The 20,968-nt window shown below is 49.0% G+C and overlaps 1 protein-coding gene and 1 long non-coding RNA gene across 18 annotated transcripts in view; both read left to right on the top strand.

Moving 5' to 3' along the window:
• ERI3 (ERI1 exoribonuclease family member 3) overlaps positions 1–20,968 on the top strand; it is a 123,765-nt gene that overhangs the window by 43,923 nt on the left and 58,874 nt on the right. The window lies entirely within an intron of this gene.
• Positions 3,972–13,984, top strand: LOC129145172 (uncharacterized). Its single transcript, XR_008550350.1, has 3 exons — positions 3,972–5,575; positions 10,491–10,581; positions 13,144–13,984. It is a non-coding gene; the product is annotated as an uncharacterized LOC129145172 (long non-coding RNA).

Below are 20,968 nucleotides of genomic sequence, written 5' to 3'. Positions count from 1 at the left end.
GATTCATAGCCAGACAGAACTGAATTCTAATACCATGTAGCTTCTAATAGAGATGGGTCAAGCAGCTTGTGGTGCTGGTTTGGGCTTGCATTGGGGAGGCCAGTGAAGCTCTGAAAAAGAATGTGCAGGAAGGAAGCAGATGTCAGGTGCAGGGGCTGGGGGAGGAGAGCTCTGTAGCTGCCTTTAGAAGCGGGACTCCGCATAACTGCTGGGAAGGCTCTTAATTAAATGTGTAACAAAATAAAAACAGCCAGAGAGGAAACCTAAGTAGTGCCGCATGACAGCGCACAGCTTAGCAGTGTTCCTGGAACCTCTCGTCAGGGCCATCAGCTTTTTATGCGCCTGGTAAAGGCTGCTGATGAGCCCGACTAGGGTGATGGTAAATTGACACCCATAACCTGTTAGTGTGTGGCTTACTTCTTCCTTTGACATCTATTTTCAGATTTAAGTCTAAGGAGCTCAGCAAATATTTTCATTTCCCTACCCTAATTTCCCGGGGCCACAACTCCTCACTGCTGTCCTTCCCCTCTCCCAGACCCCATCCCCCGACCAGCTTCACATCACTTTGGTTGGAAAGGGCCTGATTAGTGAGGCACTGAGAAATGGGAACTGAAGTGGCAGTGGAAATCCCACTGGAGAAAAGAAATCTGCTCTCATCCTGACAAAATCATTTTATGTCCATCTTTTGTCAAAGCCCGGTGAGTTTATACTCCAGGTTTACATCAGCTTTGATCCTATAGTTACAGATTCTGCTAAAGTAGGTTTAAAATTAGTGGGTGCAGATTTAATTTTCCTTCTAAACTTATTTAAGAAATGCCATTCGTTGTGGCTCGGCTCTTGGTCAGCTTGCCTTCCCTACCTGGCCTACCTCTCCTTTGTCTTACCTGGTGTTTCCTTTTGGGGAAAGTTCCTTTTGGGGGTGGTGTTCTTTTTTTTTTTTTTTTTTTTTTTTTTTTTTTTTTAAAGATTTATTTATTTATTTATACAAGCACCGCGTACAGTCAGAAGCACAGGAGGGTGAGAGAATTCACCAGAGCCAGAGCGGGGAACAGAACAGGCAGACTGATGAAGAAGTACACTGCTGAGGGGAGCAGCGGGCGGCAGGAGGGGTCTGGCGCCATGTGGGACCCTTGCCCGGCGACCAGGGATTGAACCAGCACTGCAGAGGCTGCGGGCAGCTTCGCAAGCCAGCGCTCAACTGCTGAGCCACCAGGGGAGGCCCTGGGGGTGGGTGTTCTTTTAGTTTTCTCTCTTCTCTGTTTACCCAGGCCAGAGTGACTATAAGGATTTCCCTCTTTGGCATGGTGGAAGGGTAGGGTTGGTCCAGAGTAAAGAGATACCTGCTCAGGTGCCAGAGATTTTAACCTGTAGTTTGACAGTCCAAGTTTGCCAACTGAACAGCACAACATGACTAAGAAGCTAGTACCTTTCTCAGTGACCTATGGGTCTAAAAGTGGACAAATCGAGAAGATGGAGTTTGAAGTGGGGTGGTTGAGGGTTAGGGAAGAGCTGACATGGGGAGAACCTGCCTCTCAGTGTGGTCTGGGAAGAGGCCCTTTGGAGCTGGTCAGGATAAACAATGCTCTGGTGGGACCAAGTCAGATATGTTGAGAAGACCCTCATCTCTCTCAGCCTCAGGTTTTCTCAGATCCAACCAGAAGTTGAGCCTGTGAATGTGGGCTGCCGTCCTCTGGAGATGTGCAAACCACACTCCTCTGTTGGTGCTGTGAGCTGTGGACTTGGAGCACTTCAGATCATAAGGCACTTGCTTGGTTTACCCTATTTACTGTTTGGCTGGGGTTGGGGGGCACACACTCATTGGGAACTACTAAGGGTATCCTGGAGGGCTGCAGTAATGCACCAAGAGTACTGAAGAACAGAGGCTGCCACCTGGAGAAAAGCCCATAGGGATGGAGCCAGACCATGGGTGGGGGTGGCAGGTCAGACTGGGTGCTCTTGGCAGCATTCAACAAGGCTGACCACTTTCATCCTTGAAACACTCTTTACTTTCCTTCTATCCCCTGTTTCTCTGATTTTTCCTTCACAGTCTCTTTTGCAGATGCTTTTTTTTTTTAAAGATTTATTTATTTATTTATGCAAGCACTGGGTACAGTAAGAAGCGCAGGAGGGTGAGAGAATTCACCAGAGCCAGAGCAGAGAGCAGAACAGGCAGACTGACAAAGTACACTGCTGAGGGGAGCAGCGGGCGGCAGGAGAGGTCTGCGCTCCATGTGGGACCCTCGCCCGGCGGCCGGGGATCGAACCAGTGCTGCAGAGGCTGCGGGCAGCTTCGCAACCCAGCGCTCAACCGCTGCGCCACTGGGGAGGCCCTGCAGATGCTTCTTTCCTTCCTTTTTTCCTTAAATTTGGTACCTTTTAAATGTTGGTGTTTCTTCAATCTCTTCTATCTTTTCATTCTGCACACTCACACTAACCAGTGACCTCATCTTTTACAACATTGCTTCAGTTATCCTGTATATGCCATTGTCTTCCAATCTTTTACTCCAACTGAGAAACAGGAGCTAACATGGCAGCAGATTTCCCACTGGAGAAAAGAAATCTGCTATCTGAACTCCAAGCCTTCCTATCCAGCTATCTGTTCTACGTCTACACCTACACCTACACGTCCACAGGCCTCTTAAAGTTCCATTGCTACCTTTTCCCAATATCTTGGCCTCCAAAGTTCTCTTCAGTAGTAACTGGTACCATCTACTCGTGTAGCTCTGTCAAGAACCTGAGAATCATCCTTGATTCCTTTCTTTAGCTACACCCAATTAATTGCCATGTCCTGATGATTCTTCTTCCTAGAGAGTTCTCAAAGTCACTGCCTTCTTTCCACCCCTACTACCATTGCCCTGGTTAGGATTACCATGTTCTCGTTGAATACTGCATAAGTCTTCTTAACAAGTCTCTTACTCCAGTCTTACTTCTTCAGATCCATTCTCCTAACTGAAGCCTTGACACATGCAGGGCTTCCCTTCAGCCCTCAGGGCACTATCAAACTGTTCATTGACACTCAGATGTTCTAGTTGACCAGTTTCTAAGCAACCTTCTTAATCTCTTTCTCAGTGTCATCCTGTGTGTTTCTGAAGCAGGTGTACATATTCATACTTAAAACTATATTGTAGCTGCCTCTGTTGTCTCTTTCACTAGGTTGTGAGCACTGTTGTAACCCTAGGACAAGGTTTAGCTTATAGTAGTTGTTCAATAAATATTTGTTGAATAAATGACAACTGAGTAATGGGATAGGCCTATGGAATCCCTGCTCAGGCAGAATAACAGAGGATCAACAGTGGACTACTTCAGGGAGAATGCAGAAAAAATTTCAGGCCTTCCTGTACCAGCATGAGAGAGAGGGGCTAGAGAACTGTGCTGCTAATGCTAGGAACCTCCCAGTTTTCCTCACTACGAGCCCTGTGTGTTGGACCCCAGTGGTAGACACTGGGTGGGATGGCCCACAGGCAGGGGCCATGGAGGAGAATTTTGGTCCTCAGAGCAGTGAGAAGGGCTTACTCCAAGAGATTTGTGCTTCAGTACCTAGGATTGAGGCCTCTCTGAAAAAGCTGACATCAAATAATAAAGATAGCCAGCATATATTGAGCACTGATCAGTAGTCCTTGCTTGCTATTTTTATATTATTTAGTCCTTACCAGAATCCTATGAAATAAGTTCTTTTTATAAGCTTTAAAAGAAAATGTGGAGGGCCTCCTTGGTGGCGCAGGGGTTTAAAGTCTCAGTGCTATCAAGCTGTCGCCAGCCACTGTGTGGCATGAGCTTGATCCCCAGCCAGGGGATCACATGGCACAGCAGACCTCTCCTGTCTCTCCCACTGCTCCCCTCAGCAGGTTATTTCAGTAGATCTGCCTGTTCTGCTCCCCACTCTGTCTCTGGTGAATCATTTCACCCTCCGCCCCACACCTCTGGCCAATACCCCAGTTCTCGTATGCATAAGTAAATAAAATAAATTTTTTTTAAAAAAAGAGAATGTGGAAACTGGGGCTCCCAAAGAGGCAAGAAATTTGTCAAGGACATCCAGCCAGTTTATGGCAGGGCAGGGATTAAGCCTAGGCATTCTAGCTCTGGAACACATGTTTAACCCACTGTGCCATCTGACCATCTGCTTGTAGCCCCCTTCATGGCTACACTCCTTGGGATGCGGTAGGAGTGCCATCTTCCCTTGTTTTGTTTGCACTGAGTGGCAGAGCTCTGGATATTCTCTGATACCCTGGATTATTGATGATACCTGGTCTGGTGTTATTTTCATTTTGATACAGGCCATAGTTGTCCAGGAGGTATGGCTTGAGCTGCCTAAAAACCTCCTTGCTGAGCTTCAAATGAATGAATCCTCAGGTCTGTTTTCAGGAAACCACTGCCAGTATTGCTTTGGACACCTCTATCCTCTAGTATGTTTGGAAGTATGTGGGGCATCTCATCATGTCACTAAGCCCGTGAGAGCCTTGTCCCTTGCCCATGGGTGTGCCACTTGGTCCCAGCACCAAGCTGCATCACCTTCGATTAGCAGCCTGCTGGGGAAAAGGGCTTGAGGAAGAACTCCCTGGCAGTCCTGACTTGTCTCATTTCCCAATACTTTTATCTGTCACTGCAAGCGCTTGGGCTCCCCTCCTGAACTAATTAAGTTTGCATGTGTTTAGACACATTGCCAAATAGGGCTTAGCAAAGCGGAACTGAGCTACATCTCTTTCTGAGTAGGAAGGAAGGGTGTATGAATGCTCCTCCACCCGGGCCAGGGAGAAGCATGGGTGACATGAAGTGGCTCTGTGTGCAGGTGATTGGCATTCTGCCCTGACCCTCCTGGGGATGCAGCAGCTGGCAAACCTTCCCATTGGCTGGCAGGGGCCAGGTGAGGGCCCACCCTCCAGCTCTCCTAGCAATTTCGGTATTCTAAGACTTCTGAAAGAGAGCAGGAAAGAAAGAGAGAGAGCAGGCTCTAAAGTGTGATTTTTCTCACAAACTCAAGCAAAACCAAATGCTAAATTTAGTGGGATTTGCAGGGAGCATTTTTAGGGTTTTGTGCTGTTTGCTGCCCACCTGACTTACCGAGATCCCAGACCTCAAATGTCCTCTGTGACTGAGAGATCGCGGGGTATCCCCTTTTTAAGTCTGTGAGAAGTACAGTGGGAACTTGTACAACTGAAGTCTCTCCATTTTGCCTAGAAGAACCCCAGTTCCTCCTCTTCAGACTCATCAATTTGTGAGCTGGTGCCAGGGTTGGCAGGGAGGAAGGGGTTATTACACAAATGAGACTAGTATTGTGCAGGATCTCCTCACCCTGGAGGTTTGGGGTTCAGCCTGAAGGATCCCCATTGTGATCTGTTGGCTGACAGCGTGTTGCCATGTCAGACTGGTGCCTGCCTTTTCCCTAGTGCTGGGTGACCTGTGGTCTGAGATGCCCTGAGTGGGGGTCTTTCTTACAGAAAGGAGGACATCCAGCTGAGGGCCATGGTCAGGGCCTCAGTCCTATAACTCTGAGGCCATGGGTCATCTTCTGGCCATAAAGAGGTTCTTGATGGGCAAGTGTGGCTTGGAGTCAGGCCAGGCTCACAGTGCACGCAAAGTATGTATGTGTGTGGTGGGGGTGGGCAGGGGTTTCTGTAGGTTGTGTAGGAATTCTGGGCCTCCGAGCTGTAGCCCAAGCCCAGAGAGAACGACAACCAGACCTTCTGCCCTCCCTTCAGCTTCCCTAGAGCCCTCTCGTCAGCAGAGGTGCATCGGGTTAGCCCCAAGAAGGCAGCTTGAGTTGATGGGGTCATGTTTCAGCTGCAGCTAATCCAAGTCACTCGATATAAATCTCACCCTGCTGCCTCTCCCCTCCCTCCCATCCCCAACTCACAGACAGGGAAATGAATCCTGGCCCTCGCCCTGAATACATCATGGCAGGCCTGCCTCTAATGAGAGAGGGCCATTCATTGTGGGGTGAAGCTCCCTGCAGAGCCTGGGATGCCATTAATTAAAGAAGAGCCACCTGAAGCCAGTGGTGCGGTGCAGCCTGCCACGCTCAGATGGAGTGGTGGTGGGGTAGCCTCGTTAGCCTGACAGCTCCTTGGGCCCAGGGTTCTTGGGCTCGGAGGAGCGAGGGGTGCCCCGCCTCCACCTGAGAGCTCACATGCCTCTGGGGCCAGCACACTCACAAATGCCTGTGTGCCCTCCTACACCTGTCCTGGGGCCTAGAACTGGCCGTGAAGGGGCTCCAGATTGTGTGCTGGAGTTATCCGTGTCTTCTGTGCAGGCCCTAGGGCAGGGGCAGCTTTCTGTGGCACCCAACTGGTTCCTGGTTCCCCACCCTGTGCTCCCTTCCCCCTCTACCAGGTGGTCTGGGAGCTGTAGATCAACAGACAGCTCACCCGTCCCTCAGAGCCTGAGTTTCAGCAGGTTGGGCTGCTCTGGAAGGACTTTGGGCCTGGAGGTGCCCTGGGGAGAAGCTCTGTTGTCTTGTCAATAAGTATGGCCCCTCCCTGGCAGACAGAGTCTTTGGTGTTCTACTTTCTGGATACTTCAAGGCCAAAGGGCACAACACCTATGGCAGCTTCATCTCCTCACCCCTTGGGAAGGTGTCAGAGCGTCTAGAGCACTTTAGTGAGTATAGGAAGCCCTGTAATAGAGGTTTTGCTCAGTCAAGACCCTGAAAAAGAATAAATTTGCTTAGTATGTGAGATGTTTGTGATGTTGGGGTGCTTTAGCCTGATATAGAGCTGCTGAATGGGTGATTCTTAATGCTTACTTGGTCCTAAGGCCACTGTGACTGCCTGCCTAGGTTCTGGCCCCCCTGACTTATATATAGCACCCCCTTTGACCTCTACTAGGTTTTACCCCGTCTCACTAGCAGGAGGAACTATAGGCAGTGAGACCTTTACCACAGCCCAGTCTTGGGGTAGCTCATCCAGTCTCTGAAGCTCATCACACAAATCAGTCTTGTGTCTGTGGTTCTTTGGGACACCCTCTAGAAGCCTGGGTCTATGCTCTATGACAGACTCTGACAGATGTGCTGCTTCAGAGAGCCTTGGAAGCAGCTGAGGGCATGGTTGAACATATGGTCCACCTCTGCTTCCTTCTGGCTCTCCTGGTAGAGCACAGAGGCTGCTCAGGGCCTCCCACCTAGACAGGACCTTCTAGGCTTGGGACCTGGACAGCACTCCTTTGTGATGTGGACATTTGGGGACCTTCCCAGGCCTTGGCCGTTGCATGGGTCCCTGGCAGCTAAAGAGTAAAGGCTGGAGTACTTGTTCCCTGAACTCCAAGAAGGAGGAGCCACTGTTACTGCTGGAAAATATTCTTTCCAGTGAGATATTTCTTAGATCTGTGTATTTTGAAACATTTTGTATGACTCTTGAGCACTAGCTTTATTATATATGTGATCCTTTTAGAAGGATCTTATATCTAATAAGCACAGTAGGGTACATACAGATGTGAAGTATACAGCCTGATATGCCTTTGTGCAAGTATATGACAGAGTCACTGTCACCCAGATTATGATGGAGAACCTTTTCCATTATCCCAGAAAGTTCCCTGTGTCTCTTCCCAACCAGTAATGCCCTCTCTCTGCCAGGTCACTACTGTTCTGATTTCTCTTACTTTTGATTCACTTTCCCTGTTCTTGAATTTCATATCAGTGGACTTATACAGGATTTACTCTTTTGGGAATGACTTCCTTTGCTTACCATAATGTACTAGCGATCCAGCCATATTGAAGGTATCATATAGTTCAGCCTTTTTGTTGCTGTGTAGCGTACAGTTGTATTTCTATTTTGCAGCTTATTCTCCTTTTATTAGACTACTTTCTCTGATCTTTCAGCACATGTTTGTTGAGTATGTGAATGTTTAATCTGATAAGAGACTCTCTTGGGGCCTATCAACTTGTCCCAATCGCTTCATTCATTCAAACTGAATTCCAGTCAGATGGCCATGTGGTCTTCCCTCTTGCTTCTGGAATCTGTACTCATCTCCCTTTTCTCTGAACTTCTGTGATTGGGAGAGGCTGGCCCAGGCCTGTGGAAGAGGCCTTTCAACCACATTGGCCCATTTATTTTTCAGCTCTAGGTGTTGAGGCTATAGCAATGAACAAGTGAGATAAAATTCCCATAACATCTTGTCTTAGTGAAGTTTACGCTCTAGTGCATGAAGCCAGCACTTCCCCCTGCCTTTTGTACTCTGATACCAGGAAAATCTTTGTCTGGTCCAGATGGTCTACCTTGTGGGATTCTGCAGGAACTAAGTGACAGTGGCCCTTGCTACCTTGATGGGGCCTCTCTAGAAACTGTGGGTTTTCGCCCCCCTTTTCTGCTGCTTGCTGCTGCTGGCAGTGAAAGGGTTTCTCAGTACTGCTGCTTCCCTTCCACTATCCAGGTGTCTGATTCCTTCTGTGAGAGAGAATTAATCTCCAACTTTCCATGCCTGTTAGGTGAGTGACCTCTGTTTTGTCAGCGCTTGCCAATCTGTCCTCTAATTCCCAGCCAGTATAATGGAGACATTACTTTGTTCTAAAGCAAACCTCCAGTTCTCCAAGTGTGGATGTGTGCAGATCAGGCACTGAGTGGGAATCTCCTCACAGATGCACCGGCACCTGGAGGCTACAGGGGCTTTGGCACCTGAGCGGTTTTGGTCCTGAAAGGTGGTTGGCAGATTCGAGGAGGGCAGATGCCCTACCGTCATATTCTCCTAACTACCATGCATGCCGGTGGGGCAGCTGCTGCTTTTGTCAGACTCCCAGGAACACATGAGAGTCTGCAAACACCCCCGTGAGGAAGGAGTCAGGGAGCAGGGGTCTTGGAAGATGAAAGCCGGGGAACTCAGGCTTTTGCTGGCATGGTGGCCATGACTGCATGATCTGTGGGCTCAGAGGGCTTAACTCTGGAAGGCTTTGGAAAGGGAGGCTGTGTGTGGGTGGGATAAATTCTCAGTGTCCCTGGCTAAAGGGTGACACGACCAGACTTGATAGTTCTGTAAAACTGTTTCTTCCAAAGCCTGCAAGGATGTTGGTTTGGGGAAGAAAGCCAGCCAGCCCAGAGAATCCCGGGAGCCTGACAGGCCTTTTTCTCTGCGATTCTTTCTTGCAGGCAGCCCGAGGCAGCCTGTCTCTTTGTTAACAGAGTGACAGCAATGTGACACCATGGAAATAATTACTAACAAATCACGGTGCTGACTGCAAACAGCTCTCTGTCTTCAGAGGCATGTCAGGGTGCATTAGAGCAGGACTGGAGGCGCGGCACATGTGGGGGGCGAGGCGCAGCCCGCACTCAGTGCGCTCCTCTTCTTCCCCCACCCTGACCCCTCTCTGCTGTGTCTGACTTGTCTTGTTCATGGCCTTTCCCCACAAGGTCAGCTGAGGGCCCAACTGGGTAAGTGGCATGTGGCAAGTCTGCTTCCTCCTGGGGGGATTGGGGGACACCCATCTTTGCTAAGAAACACCTGAGTAGTGATGGGACCCAGGAAATTTTCCATTATGGGGCACCCCAAAAGTGGGAGGATGCTCCATTTTTTATTTACTCTCTGCTATTTTGGACCAGCTTCACCTGCCACTGGTTTGGGGTTTGTGGGTGACAGCTGTAGGGGAATCCTTATTTCTCAGCTCTCTTCCACCACAGCCCTGGTCTTTCTTCTGTTGCCATAGTCAATTTTTGGTAAGTCGACTTTGTCCATTCCCTCTTGCTTAGCAGAGTGATTGCCCTGACTGTCAGGGCTATGAATAATGTTCCTGGTGTGTGTGACTGGAGGCAGGCATGTGGGGTGGGGAAGGAGAGGAAGGAGGAGCAGCACTCCAATGGCTCCGCGCCCCCTCCCCTCTCATACAATATTTATCCAGGGATGGGAGTCAGATGCAGCGACCTCAGGGGTCACCCAGTTAAATAGCTTCTGAACCTCCCTGCATTCTAATTGCTGCAGTTGTCCTTTGCTCTGGAGACTTCTCCTCCCCATTGTCTGCTGAGGCACACACTAATGGCTGTCCTCCCTGGCCCTGCTGGGAGGCATGGGGGTGGAAAGAGGAGAGGGCTCATTGCTACCTTCTTTTCCCCAGGGATGAGGGAATCTGGGGCCTATTAACAAGTGGCTTTAGCTAGGAGGAGCACAATTCCTTGTCTCCCTCCACCCCCCTTCCCAAAGCTGTCTGGAGAAGGAGGCCCAGCTAGTGGGTCAAGAGGCTTCCCCCATTTCCAGCCCTAGAAGCAGAATTGTGGGACCAGTGACTCCTCGACAAGGGGACAGACCTTTCAGTACTCAGCTGATGAACATCAACCTATGTTCCATGGTTCCACATTCAGGGTCTGGAAACTTCTAATGAGTGATATTTTCTGTTGGAATATGCTGCACGGTACCCAAAGATTGGCCAGATGCAAAAGTCTCTTTGGTCCCCTGGAGGTTGATTTAGATGATTGATGGTGGTAGCAGGTGTTCCCCATGTGTTGATTTAAGAGTGGCATGTGCCACATGGCTTCACAAGGACCTTCTTATAAATGTCAACTAACCCTCCATTGCAGCTCTTTCTCCTCGGGAATACTGTTGGAAACTGCCACGGAAGGTGGAGCCACAGCAGAGCTTGAAGTGCTGGCATTCCAGCAGTAGCCTAAGGTTAGCCTCATGGAGAGCTGTCCCAGCCCCAGGAGGTACTGTGAGGGGGTCTGTGGGGAGGGACTGCCAGGTGATCAGGACAGAAAGCAGCTTGTGCATAACTGATTACAGGCTAAGTAAGGCAGAGTAGAACACTGTACCAGCAGAACACAGTGAGTATTTTTTTTTAAGTAGTAAGCTATTCTTTTAAAAGAATATTAGAGAAAGCCCAATATTACAAACTCTATAAGTTGAACTGTTCTGGTTGAAGGTTGGTAAAGTCCTGCCTATTCTTCCTCTTCTTCCACCCATCCACCAAGTAACCTAATGTCCCTCCTAAGACCCTAGAGCTCCATGGAGCACAGATTAAAAACTACTAGCATGTCCTAATGCCCACCCAGAAGTCTGACTCCGTGTAGACCAAATGCTTGCTTGCCTTGCAGGAGTCGGGGGAACTGGGATCAAGGCAGAGGAGACCAGCCAGGGCCTAAGGGGAATAGCTGTGTCCTGGAAGTGTATAGGAACAAGGTCAGCCTGTGTCCCAGATCCTGACTGCTTGCAGGATGCCTCTTTTCAGAGCCTGCAGAGGGCATTGTAGGCCTCTCTAAGGCAGCCCAGGCAAAGGGTCAAGATGGCCACAGGTCAGGTGGAGGGTATAGTAGGGGCTGAGTTGGGGATTATGGAGACAACTCAGACTGCCAAGGAGCTCCTGAATTCCCTGGCCAAAAAAGAGAATAGCTCATCAGCTGAGATACTAACAGTGCCCTGGAAACCTCCTGTCATCTGCTCCCGTTTTCCTACATCCCATTCTGTGCTGTCTGCTGGGGCGCCTGCCTTTCCATCTGGGAAGGAGAGCTCTGGCCAGGTCCTGGTGGCAGCTCCAGCACTTCCCATAGGCATAGCAGGTGGGGCCCTTTCCCTGGAAGAATTGCCCTCGATAGGACCCTGGAGAGGTGCTTGTCTTGTTTTACTAGAGAGGAGCTGGGAGACAGAAGTTATTTGTCTTCCTGGAATATTTGTGGTACTGGGAGGTTCATACTGTACCTCCCCACAGAGTGTGTGTGGCGGTTGTGTGCTTTCTGTAGTCATTTATGTGGGATCCATGTGGGAGAAATGGGAGTAGAGGTAGCCAGCGAATGAGCCAGAGAGCAGTGGGCAGGGAGGCCTGTGTACACAGTGCCTTTTGGAGGCTTCAAGCAACTGCTTGGCAATGAGGATTTGAGGTGGCTTTTCTTTGGGAGGACCGGCAGCCTGGCCTGTGGGGTGTCCTTCTGCACCCGCCTGTGTTCTGGTTTCTGTTTGGGAACTCTCCAGAGCAGCCTGTCTGGGAACACTTCCAGCTGTGCCGCCAGACCCAGACGCAGGTGACGGCCTTTCGTCTGTACCATAGGGAAACGAAGAGGAAATTAAATGTCATTTGCCCCCTGCACAGCAGGTCGCTGCCAGATCAGACACTGCTGATCAGAGCTGTGGGGAGGGCACCCGAGGGAAGGCTTATGCCGGCAACTATGCCCTCTGAGCTGTGGCGCTCCCAGGTGATGGCCTGGCTTGCTCCCAGGCTTTCCCTGCCAGGCTGGGTTCACCCTGGCCAGGAGCCCAGCCCTGTGCTAACTGGCAGCTGTGGCCCAGGCCAGGCCAGAGGTACATGTGTACCAATGGAGGGAATAGAGGGGGAGCACAGGGCCTGGCAGTAGAGGACACATGGGAGACAGTGAGGTGGCTGGTCCTTCCTTGGAGAAGCTTCCTGACACTGTAGGAAGAGCAGCCTCCTTCGAATTAAAAGAGACCTCCGTTTAATTCTTGTTTACTAGTGGCAGGATCTTAGGAAAGTCTCTTGACTACTCTTAGCCTCCACTTCCTCATCAATAAAATGGAGCTTGGATGCTCATAAGCTCTGGCTTTTGATGTCAAAAGTCCCTCACTGCCCAGGGACTTACTGTCCAGTGAGTAGCTGAAGGTGATGGGCAGTGGAGCGGGTAGTGGGTCCAGCCAGGAAGGCACAGCTGGGAATCCCCACTGCCTAAGGCCAGAGCTTCCTGTCCTGGTCCTCTCAGCCAAGCATCACAGGGCTTTTATGAGGTGACTTTGGGTGATGATGGTCTTCCTCCTAATTGTGGGGCTCAGTTGGCTCACTCTAGCCTCACTTAGCAGTACCCTTTTGGGAGGACCTCAGGACTTGCCCCAGCCCCTCCCTTGTCCTGAAGTCCTGGTGGTGGGCAGTAGTTCTTGGCTTGCAGTGACATTTATTAACAGGGCTTTGGGAAAAGATGTTTTAATACCGCGAGAGTTCTCCCTCGAAAACTCCCTGCCCCCCCCCACCCCCATCTGAAGCATGGCTGCTGGTGGTGAAATTCATTAGTGTTCCCTGACAGGCAGTGGCGACAGAGGCGCTCGCTGTCTGCTTCCCGCTCCCTCGCTCTCGTGCTCCTGCTTCACGCACACTGATATTTAAAGCTGATGGGCTGCTTATAGACTTCTTGTACCATGACAAGTTTGGGGAGGGGGGTGGGGGAGGATGAGACAGACAAGGAGCCAGCTGTCACGCTGGTATTTCAAACAGTACTCTCTCCTGACCCTTTGCAGGCTCCAGCAAGTGTATCATCTTTCTGAAGTCTGTGGTTGGAATTGTAACCTGCAGCCGTCCCAGAGGATGGGGGCAAGTGTGGGGGCAAAGTGGGCTGAGAAGTCGGCAGTGCATTCTCCCAGGGCCGTGGGCAGGCGGAAAAGGGAAGGAGTGTGTGTGTGTGTGTGTGTGTGTGTGTGTGTGCACTTGAGCAAAGGAGACTGAAGCTGAGTCTTTGTAAGTGTGCTCCACAATTACCCTCCCAGCACCAGAAACGAGATGGCCTTTCTCAGTAGTCCCTCCAAGAGGGGTCATTATGTTTCATGATGTGGTTATCTTCTGGGTGGGCACCAAGACCATAGGAATCAGATTTGATTGAGGGTCCTGGGTTTCAGTGGGTTTCAGAGGGACCCTTGAGGGTCCTGGGTTTCAGTGATTTGCATCAATAGGTGGTGGCAGTTGAAGTAGAAAGTTCTCCCATTTTGTGTCTAGACTGAGGGTTGGCTTTTGTTCCCTGGTATTTGTATGCTGATTCTTTGGATTTGGCACCTCCAACGTGTCCCCTCCTTCCTCAACTCCTCTCCTTATCCCCGACTTCTTTGAGTTCATTTTTGCAAGTGTTGAGTGCTTCTGGAACTTTCTCTTTGCCTACAAAGCTTCCTCAGCCTCCTTTTCCTGACTAAGACACAGTCTCCTCAATACAGGTGGCCTAGAAGCATCTCTAAAGGCTGTTGCAGGTTTGGTCTTGGCTAATCTCATTATAACCAGTACCCTTTCTTTTGAGTGCTTATTTATAAAATATGTTTCCCTTGGCTGACTCGTTTAACCTTCACAGAACAGGGCATAGAGGTGATATGACTCGTCTAAGGATACGTAGTCACTTGACCAAGTTGTCCTGTAGTGAAGTGAAGCCTGGTGCTGCATGAGGGTGGTACTGTACTCCCCCAAATCAGGTACCTATCTAGTTCCAGAGTCTCTGGTGGAGGAGTCACAGGGGAATAGACCAGGCTCCTCCACTCCCTGCTTTTTGTCTTGGAAGTGCCGTCTGTACTGTCACTGACATACTCAGTTGAAGCATAGTGGAGCTTGTGTCAGGGGTTGGGGAGGTGGTGGGGGAAGTACTGGTTAATAAAAAACACTGGACATCTCCTGGTGGAGGATGGAGCCAGAATGTCTTTTCTGTCTGTAGACTCAAGTATATTCTTGAACTGTCAAGGATCATCTTTAACATGATCACCTCCAGTAACCTCTGTAGCCCCATCCTCCCCCCAGCCCTGCACGCTATCTTGCAGACTCCTACAGGGCCTGCTGGTGTGGGACTTCCTTCTCACATAGCACCTTTCTCTCCCTTCCTGTTCTTGCTGATCCTGCATCAGCTGACAGCACTGTATACACGGCCTGCCAGGGTCGGCTGGCTATGTCTTCTGGAACCTGGTGCATCTGGAAGGTACGGTGGCAACTGACCGGCTTTGATAAGTAGGAGGCTCAAGCATTAATTTTTTATACATCAGCAGCAGCCAAGTGAGTGAATTCAATTATGAGTCTGCTTTCTCTCTCCCCTTCATCCCCCAATGTGGTGGTTCAGAGCAGAGACTAAGGAACCTGTTGAAATGAGAAACCCCTATTTCCTGACTTGACCCTCTCACTAATTCGGGTTAAATTACTACGCTGTTGCAGTGGTGACACATTGTGCCTGCCTCTGTTTGTATAAGAGGATGCAGTGGGGGAGGAAGGACCAATTTGTGCCGAGATAAAAGGTGTCACAGGCAGATAACTAACGTCCCAGCCTCGTGCCTGCTCTCATTGTTGCTCAATTTGCTCCGTGTGGAAGCCCAGCCATCCCCTCTTTCTTCCTTCCCTCCCCTTGCTCATATTTTACCTCAGTGCCACAGTGTAATGATGCCCTGCGTAGTGGGGGAGGAGATAGGCACCTCTGGCTGACAGCCCTTCCTGATAACCAAATTCCAGCCCATCCATCACCAGCTACTCTCCTCAACTTGAGGAAAAGTGATCATGAAAGGCGGGCCGTTTATCACCCGGGGTCTGTTTATCTCCTCTGGGTGGGGGAATGGAAACAGACGAGACAAAGAGCTGTGTCCCCAGCTAAGTGCTGCCTCGGTGGGCCGGGGCAGCTGCCCACACTGGATGAAGACTCACACCATGCTGACTGGAGGCTCTGACCAGATGAGACTCTCAGCCTGGGAGTCCCATGGGACTGTTCCATGGGAATGGACCTTCCCAAGGCTCAGCTTCAGGATCTGGGGCAAGGCTTAGGAAGTGTGGCAACTCTGAGCTGAGGATAGCCAGTGGCACCTTTCCGCGGGAATGCTTGTATGGGGCTGAGCGAGTGTGGAGGCCCTGCATGGAAGCACCCCATCCGCCCCTCATAGATGTCCCCTTGGCAGGAGCTTCCATCTGACTGACTGGCTGCCAGGGTCTCTGGCCTACTCCATCCTGGGGCGTGGTCCAATTGTGACAGATCCTTTTCCTTGTTCTTAATCTTTGCTCCTCAACACTCCCATTTATTTCTGCCTAGCATATGCATCAAAATAGTTTGCCCTTGCAGTTGAGCAGATTCTGGACACCAGGACTGACAGCCTACGTTACTCCAAGGTCAGTCTCATAGCCTTTCCAGGGAGGCAGAAGGAGTCAAATATGGCTCCAGATTCAGCTGACCTCTTTAAGGACTTGAGTCTGCTAAAAGTGAGAGTGACATGCATCTCCCTGATTTGTGTTTGGTTATCCCTAAGATTGGGTAGAGAGAGAAGCACAGAAGGAAGACTGTCCATGAACTTTTCCAGCACTGGTGTCTGCTCTCTGGCTGGTCCTGACCGCTGGTCCCTGCCAGTCTGTCTTTCAGACCTCCACAGTTGCTACTGGCCTCCTTGACTCAGCCTTGCAGTTCTGGCAGAGCCCTGCAGCTCTGCTTCACCTAATCTTCAAAGCTGAGCTCCTGCTCACAATGGCTCTATCCTGTCCATGCCCATTAGTGAGGGTGGTGCTCCCTAATGAGCTAGTCCCCTGCCTTGACTGGCGCCAAGCTAGTCACACCTGTTTGCCATCAGCGCTGTCTGGGCCAGGCCCCAGCACTGGTTGCAGGTGGTGGGACTGAGTGAAGGGTGGGTGGGAAGGCGGAGCTCCTTTTGCTTTGTGCTGTACACTTGGGGGGAGGGCAGTTTCTTATACTGCTGTTCTTCCCACTTTTGTTCTAAGTTGGGGGGAGGGCTCTCTACTTTCCATCTTATTTTTTTAAACCCATTGTAAGGGAATTTGAGGCATACCACATCTTTTCTAACTTTCCCCTGAATGGCATTTCGAAGAGCCAATTGGGCATCTGAGGATGGGGTTTGATAATTCTGTTCTGATGACCCTGGAAGCTCCATGTGATATGAGCAAGACCACATGGTCATCGCCAAAAGGTGTAGCTCCTTTCTGGCCCTAGGCCTCACAATATTGGGAAAACGGTCAGATCCCTCAGCTTAGAGCCCACAGGCAGGACTAGGGGGGCCTTTAAGGGGGCCCCTTGCATTCATGAAGCTGAAGGAAGTTTTGATTTGGTTGGGGAAAAAAATCCCATTCCTTTTTATGGCCTGGACATAATTGGCTCTTTTCTATTGGCCATCAGTGATGTCATTCCGACCCTCATAAAGAAGGGGAAATCACACCTGTGGACTCGGTGCATAAAATTTCATTGGGCAGCAGTAATAAGCATGGCCAGATGATGTTTGAGCAGTTGAGAAGCTTTGTGCCCAGTGATTCCAGCTGCATGGAGACCTGGGCACCATAAACCCCTGCACGTTCATGCCCGCAGGCTAGTCCAGGGCCCACTGCCAGTGGCTCTTTTCTTGGGATCAGTATCTGGTGGGAAGTCAAGGAATTCAGATCCTTTGTGCCAGGGAGACTTTTGCCCTTTCCTTTCGAAATTGGTGGGAACCACTGGTACCCACTGACCCTAGCCTTGGGCTTCTAAGGACCCAGGCGTGACTTTGAGCAGTGGCCACCATGCTGCTTGCCTCACTAGGCCCCAGACTTTGCCTTTCTAGCCCTGTAAAGAGCTCTCAGTGTACTTGTATCAGCTGATGCTCTGATGTAGGTGCAGTCAGAAAGCTTGGATTCCATTTCTAATTCCATCCTTGCCTTATTGTATGATTGAGCAGATCCTTTTCCTTCGCTGGGTCTGTTTCCTCTTTCATATAAGGAATGACAGCTATTCTAACCCACCTTCACAGGGCTATTCTCTCTGTGCTGTCTAAGCAGGGGTATGGTTCTGTCATAGAAATGTGTAGCCATCTTCCCACGAGGTACCTGAAGTTCAGATTCTGGCATGGGGGTCTTTGTCTCTCCTGAAGGTGGGCCTGGGCTCGGCTGCATTTGTACTGCTTGTGTCTTGGAGTCACAGGGCTAAGACCACCAACAGACTAGTGGACTCAATAACCTGAATACCTATAAGTTGATGAACTGCATGTGAGAATCATGCTTCATCATCCACTGGGTACAGAACAGACTCAGGACTCCTGCTGAGCCATATCTGCAGCTGAGTCTCCAGCCTGACAGTCTGTCTGCCTAGTCTACTCTCAGTGTGGCCCCTTTGGCTTAAGTCCTCCTCCATGAGGTGCAGCAGGAGTCTACTGAGCTAGACCTTTCTTATCTGGATAGAAATGTCTGTAGCTGCCTTTGAAGGGGGAGGCTTGTGTCATCTAAAGTCAGGGGTGCAGGTATTGGCTAAGGGACAGCATAATAGGTGCCCTGAGACCCTTGCCTTTTGTTGGCCAGGCCCTCTGACCTGTTCTTTTGCAGACTCTGGTGGCCCCCTTCACTCACAATGATTTTTCAAAACTAGTGAGCTTCGTGAGTATTTTCATAAATAAAATAAAGAACGTGAAAGAAAAAGTGAAGAAAACTAAGCATTACAGTTCTGCTTTTGAGACGATCTCATTCTATCTCCAAAGGCTACCTTTTCACCTCAAAACTTTGCCTCGTTTCCTTATATTCTTAGTCCGTGGTTCTCATGTGGACTATGAGAAGTATCACATCCTGACTGAAAACCCCTTCATCCTCTTGATCTCAGCCAGAATTTCCCTTCCAGGAAATGAATGGTTGTAGTTAATATCACTGGGCCATCTGGATGTTTGAGAGGAACTTCCCTTCAGGTAAGACATCTCAGGTCTTTTAAGAAAGGTAAATCCACCTATACTGCCTGAAATATGGGGATCACTTTCCTATTAGTGTCTGTTAAGTAATCGAAGAGTAATGGAGGGAAGGCTGGACTGCCTTTCAACTTTCTGGTATGAAACTAGTCCTCTGAACTGGACTCCCATTGCCAAACTTCCTAAAACAGGATTTTGCACATAGGAAAGTGTTCTTCACTTTCCTATTCTTACTCTTTCACTCATCTTCATGTTGCAAGCTGCCTTCTGCTTCCACCAGCCCCCTGACTCCCTCTTAACAAGGTCACTTGGGACCTCATAGTTAACCAAATCTGGGTTTTTCTCAGCTCTTCTTTTTGACAACTCTGTGGCATTTGACCTACATTTTAAGCAAAGGAGAAAAAAATCAGGTGCGCACATGTGTGTGTGTGTGTGTGTAAGTGTATCTATCTGTGTGTCTGTGTGTCTGTATGTATGTCATCCAGAAAGGAGAAGCTTGGTTTCACCACTTCAGGTTGACCACAGGTGATGTGAAGTGGGTAACCTTGGGTATCTCATACCCTGATAAAGGTCCAGGCACCCTGCACTCTGGGAATGAGAGTAAGTTGGGTGGGTCCTAATTCATGGTACATTATCTCCTTAGGAATTCTTGAAGAAGCTGAAGGTATGTGGCCGGGAGAGGAGAACTGGAGGGAAGCTTCCTGGACTCACATCTTGGGAGGGTTCTGCAAGGAAGAGATAGATGTCTTGTTCTCTGTAGTTCTTAAATATATACAGCAAATAGCAAATACATGGATGGAAGTTACAAAGAGACAAATTTAGTTCAGTATCAAGGAAGGATGTTCTAAAAATTGAAGAAGTCCAGCATTAGAGCTGGCTACTACATAAAGTGGTGAGTTCCTTGTGTGTGGTGATGGTCTGGTAGGGGTGGCCTGATTTCATTTTAACGCAATAAAACTTGTAAGACATTAGCCCAGCTCCTCTGCTCATCCCACTCTGTAGTCTTCCCAAGTGATCTTATCTACTCTTATGGCTTTAATTTTATTTAAGTTACATTAACAATTCAGCAATCTCTTATCTCCAGTCCAGACCTCTCTCAAAAGCTTGATATCCAGCAACCCCTTAGATACCATCCTAGACTCCTCAGATTCAACCAATATTGTCACTGTGTGTCAGTCATATGTTTAAAACTTCGTTCTCGACTTGTGCCTCCTGCCAGTGGCCTGCTCTAGGGAGCACAGAGGCAGTGGCAGCAACCCAGCCGGGTTGAAGCAGTAGGGAGACGTGCTGTGTATAGAGAATTTTTAACATGTAATAAAATTGACTACATGTGGTTCGCTTTGGGTATCAAATGTTTTCTTCATGCCCCTGCCTCCTCCTTCATATCTGTCTTAGTAAGTAGCATGCATTTCTCGCCTTTTAATTGGTTTCTACCGCTTTCTCTCATTGGGCCCCCTTCCCATTAATTCACGAGTGCTGGGGCCTCCCTAATGGTGCAGAGGGTTAAGTCTCAGCACTATCAAGCTATTGCCAGCACGAGTTCAATCCCTTGGAGCCAGGGAGCTACCCACATGGCGCACCAGACCTCTATCTCGCCCACTGCTCCCCTCAGCAGTGTATTTCAGCAGATCTGCCTCTTCTGCTCCCCAGTCTGTCTCTGGTGAATCCTCTTACCCCCCAACCTCTGTCCTATACCCCAGTTCTTATATGCATAAATAAATAAAAATAAATCTTTAAAAATAAATTATTCACGAGTGCTCCTTTCCATCTTCTGTCTGCTCCTTGCTCACTGTCTCTGCAGCTATAGTCTAGTCTCTGGGCTAGTGCCCAGCTGTTTCAGTGAGTTGTACTGTTAGTGTATTGTTGGCCCCAAGACAGGCTTTGTAAATTATAACTCTTAGTAGGCTTGATACTTCCCGTGGCCAAACTTTCCTCTTAGCAAGAAGTCTCATTCTCTATAGTTCCTTAGCAAGATAATTCTATGATCTTCTCCAGCTGATATTTCTAGTGTATTTCTCCATCCTCCCATGTACCCCAGGTTATTTTGTCTATTTCTTTTGTTGTTTATTCCACTGAAAAACTGAGAGCCCCTTATGGGCAGAAGTAGTGTTACTTTCTGAGTCCTCAGAAAGTATTAAACATCTGTAAATGTTTATTTATTAACATTTTAAATGTTGTTTAAACATCTTATTAAACATCTGTAAATGTTTGGTTGAATGAACTTGTGTGGGTAAAATGACACCATCAGCTAGAGGGGGAGAGTTTGTAAATTCTGATTTAAAGAAAACATAAACACTAACTCTTGGTTTAAATTCTGACTTCTTATCCTTCCATATGGTCTCCTCCTTCTGAAGAAAGTCTGTTGCTAGAGACTTAAACGTAAGCTGAAGCCCCTGCTTGGCTATTTCCAAAATGTGTGCCCCTGCTCTCTTCTGTCTTATATCTCTGCCACTCTCCTGTAAAAAAAACAATAGCACACTGGTGCGTTGGAAAGAATGTAGGATATGAAGTAACAACTGGGTTCAGATCTTTGCACTAGCATTTTTTAGATGGGGCCTTAGATAACATAACCTCGTTGAGTTTCATTTTCTCATCTGTAAGTTGTAGGCAATAGTGCCTACTTTATAGCATCACTTTGAAGATAAATGAGAAATGTGAGTTAGTAAGATAGTTGGCATGTTGTAGGCTGTCAGAAAAT

The sequence above is a fragment of the Talpa occidentalis genome, unplaced genomic scaffold (genome assembly GCF_014898055.3).
Source record: "Talpa occidentalis isolate TD23 unplaced genomic scaffold, MPIMG_talOcc4v2.1 talOcc4.9, whole genome shotgun sequence".
Lineage (NCBI taxonomy): Eukaryota > Metazoa > Chordata > Mammalia > Eulipotyphla > Talpidae > Talpa > Talpa occidentalis.
The sequence above is the reverse complement of the archived record's forward strand: the minus strand, read 5'-3'. Positions and strand labels throughout refer to the sequence as shown.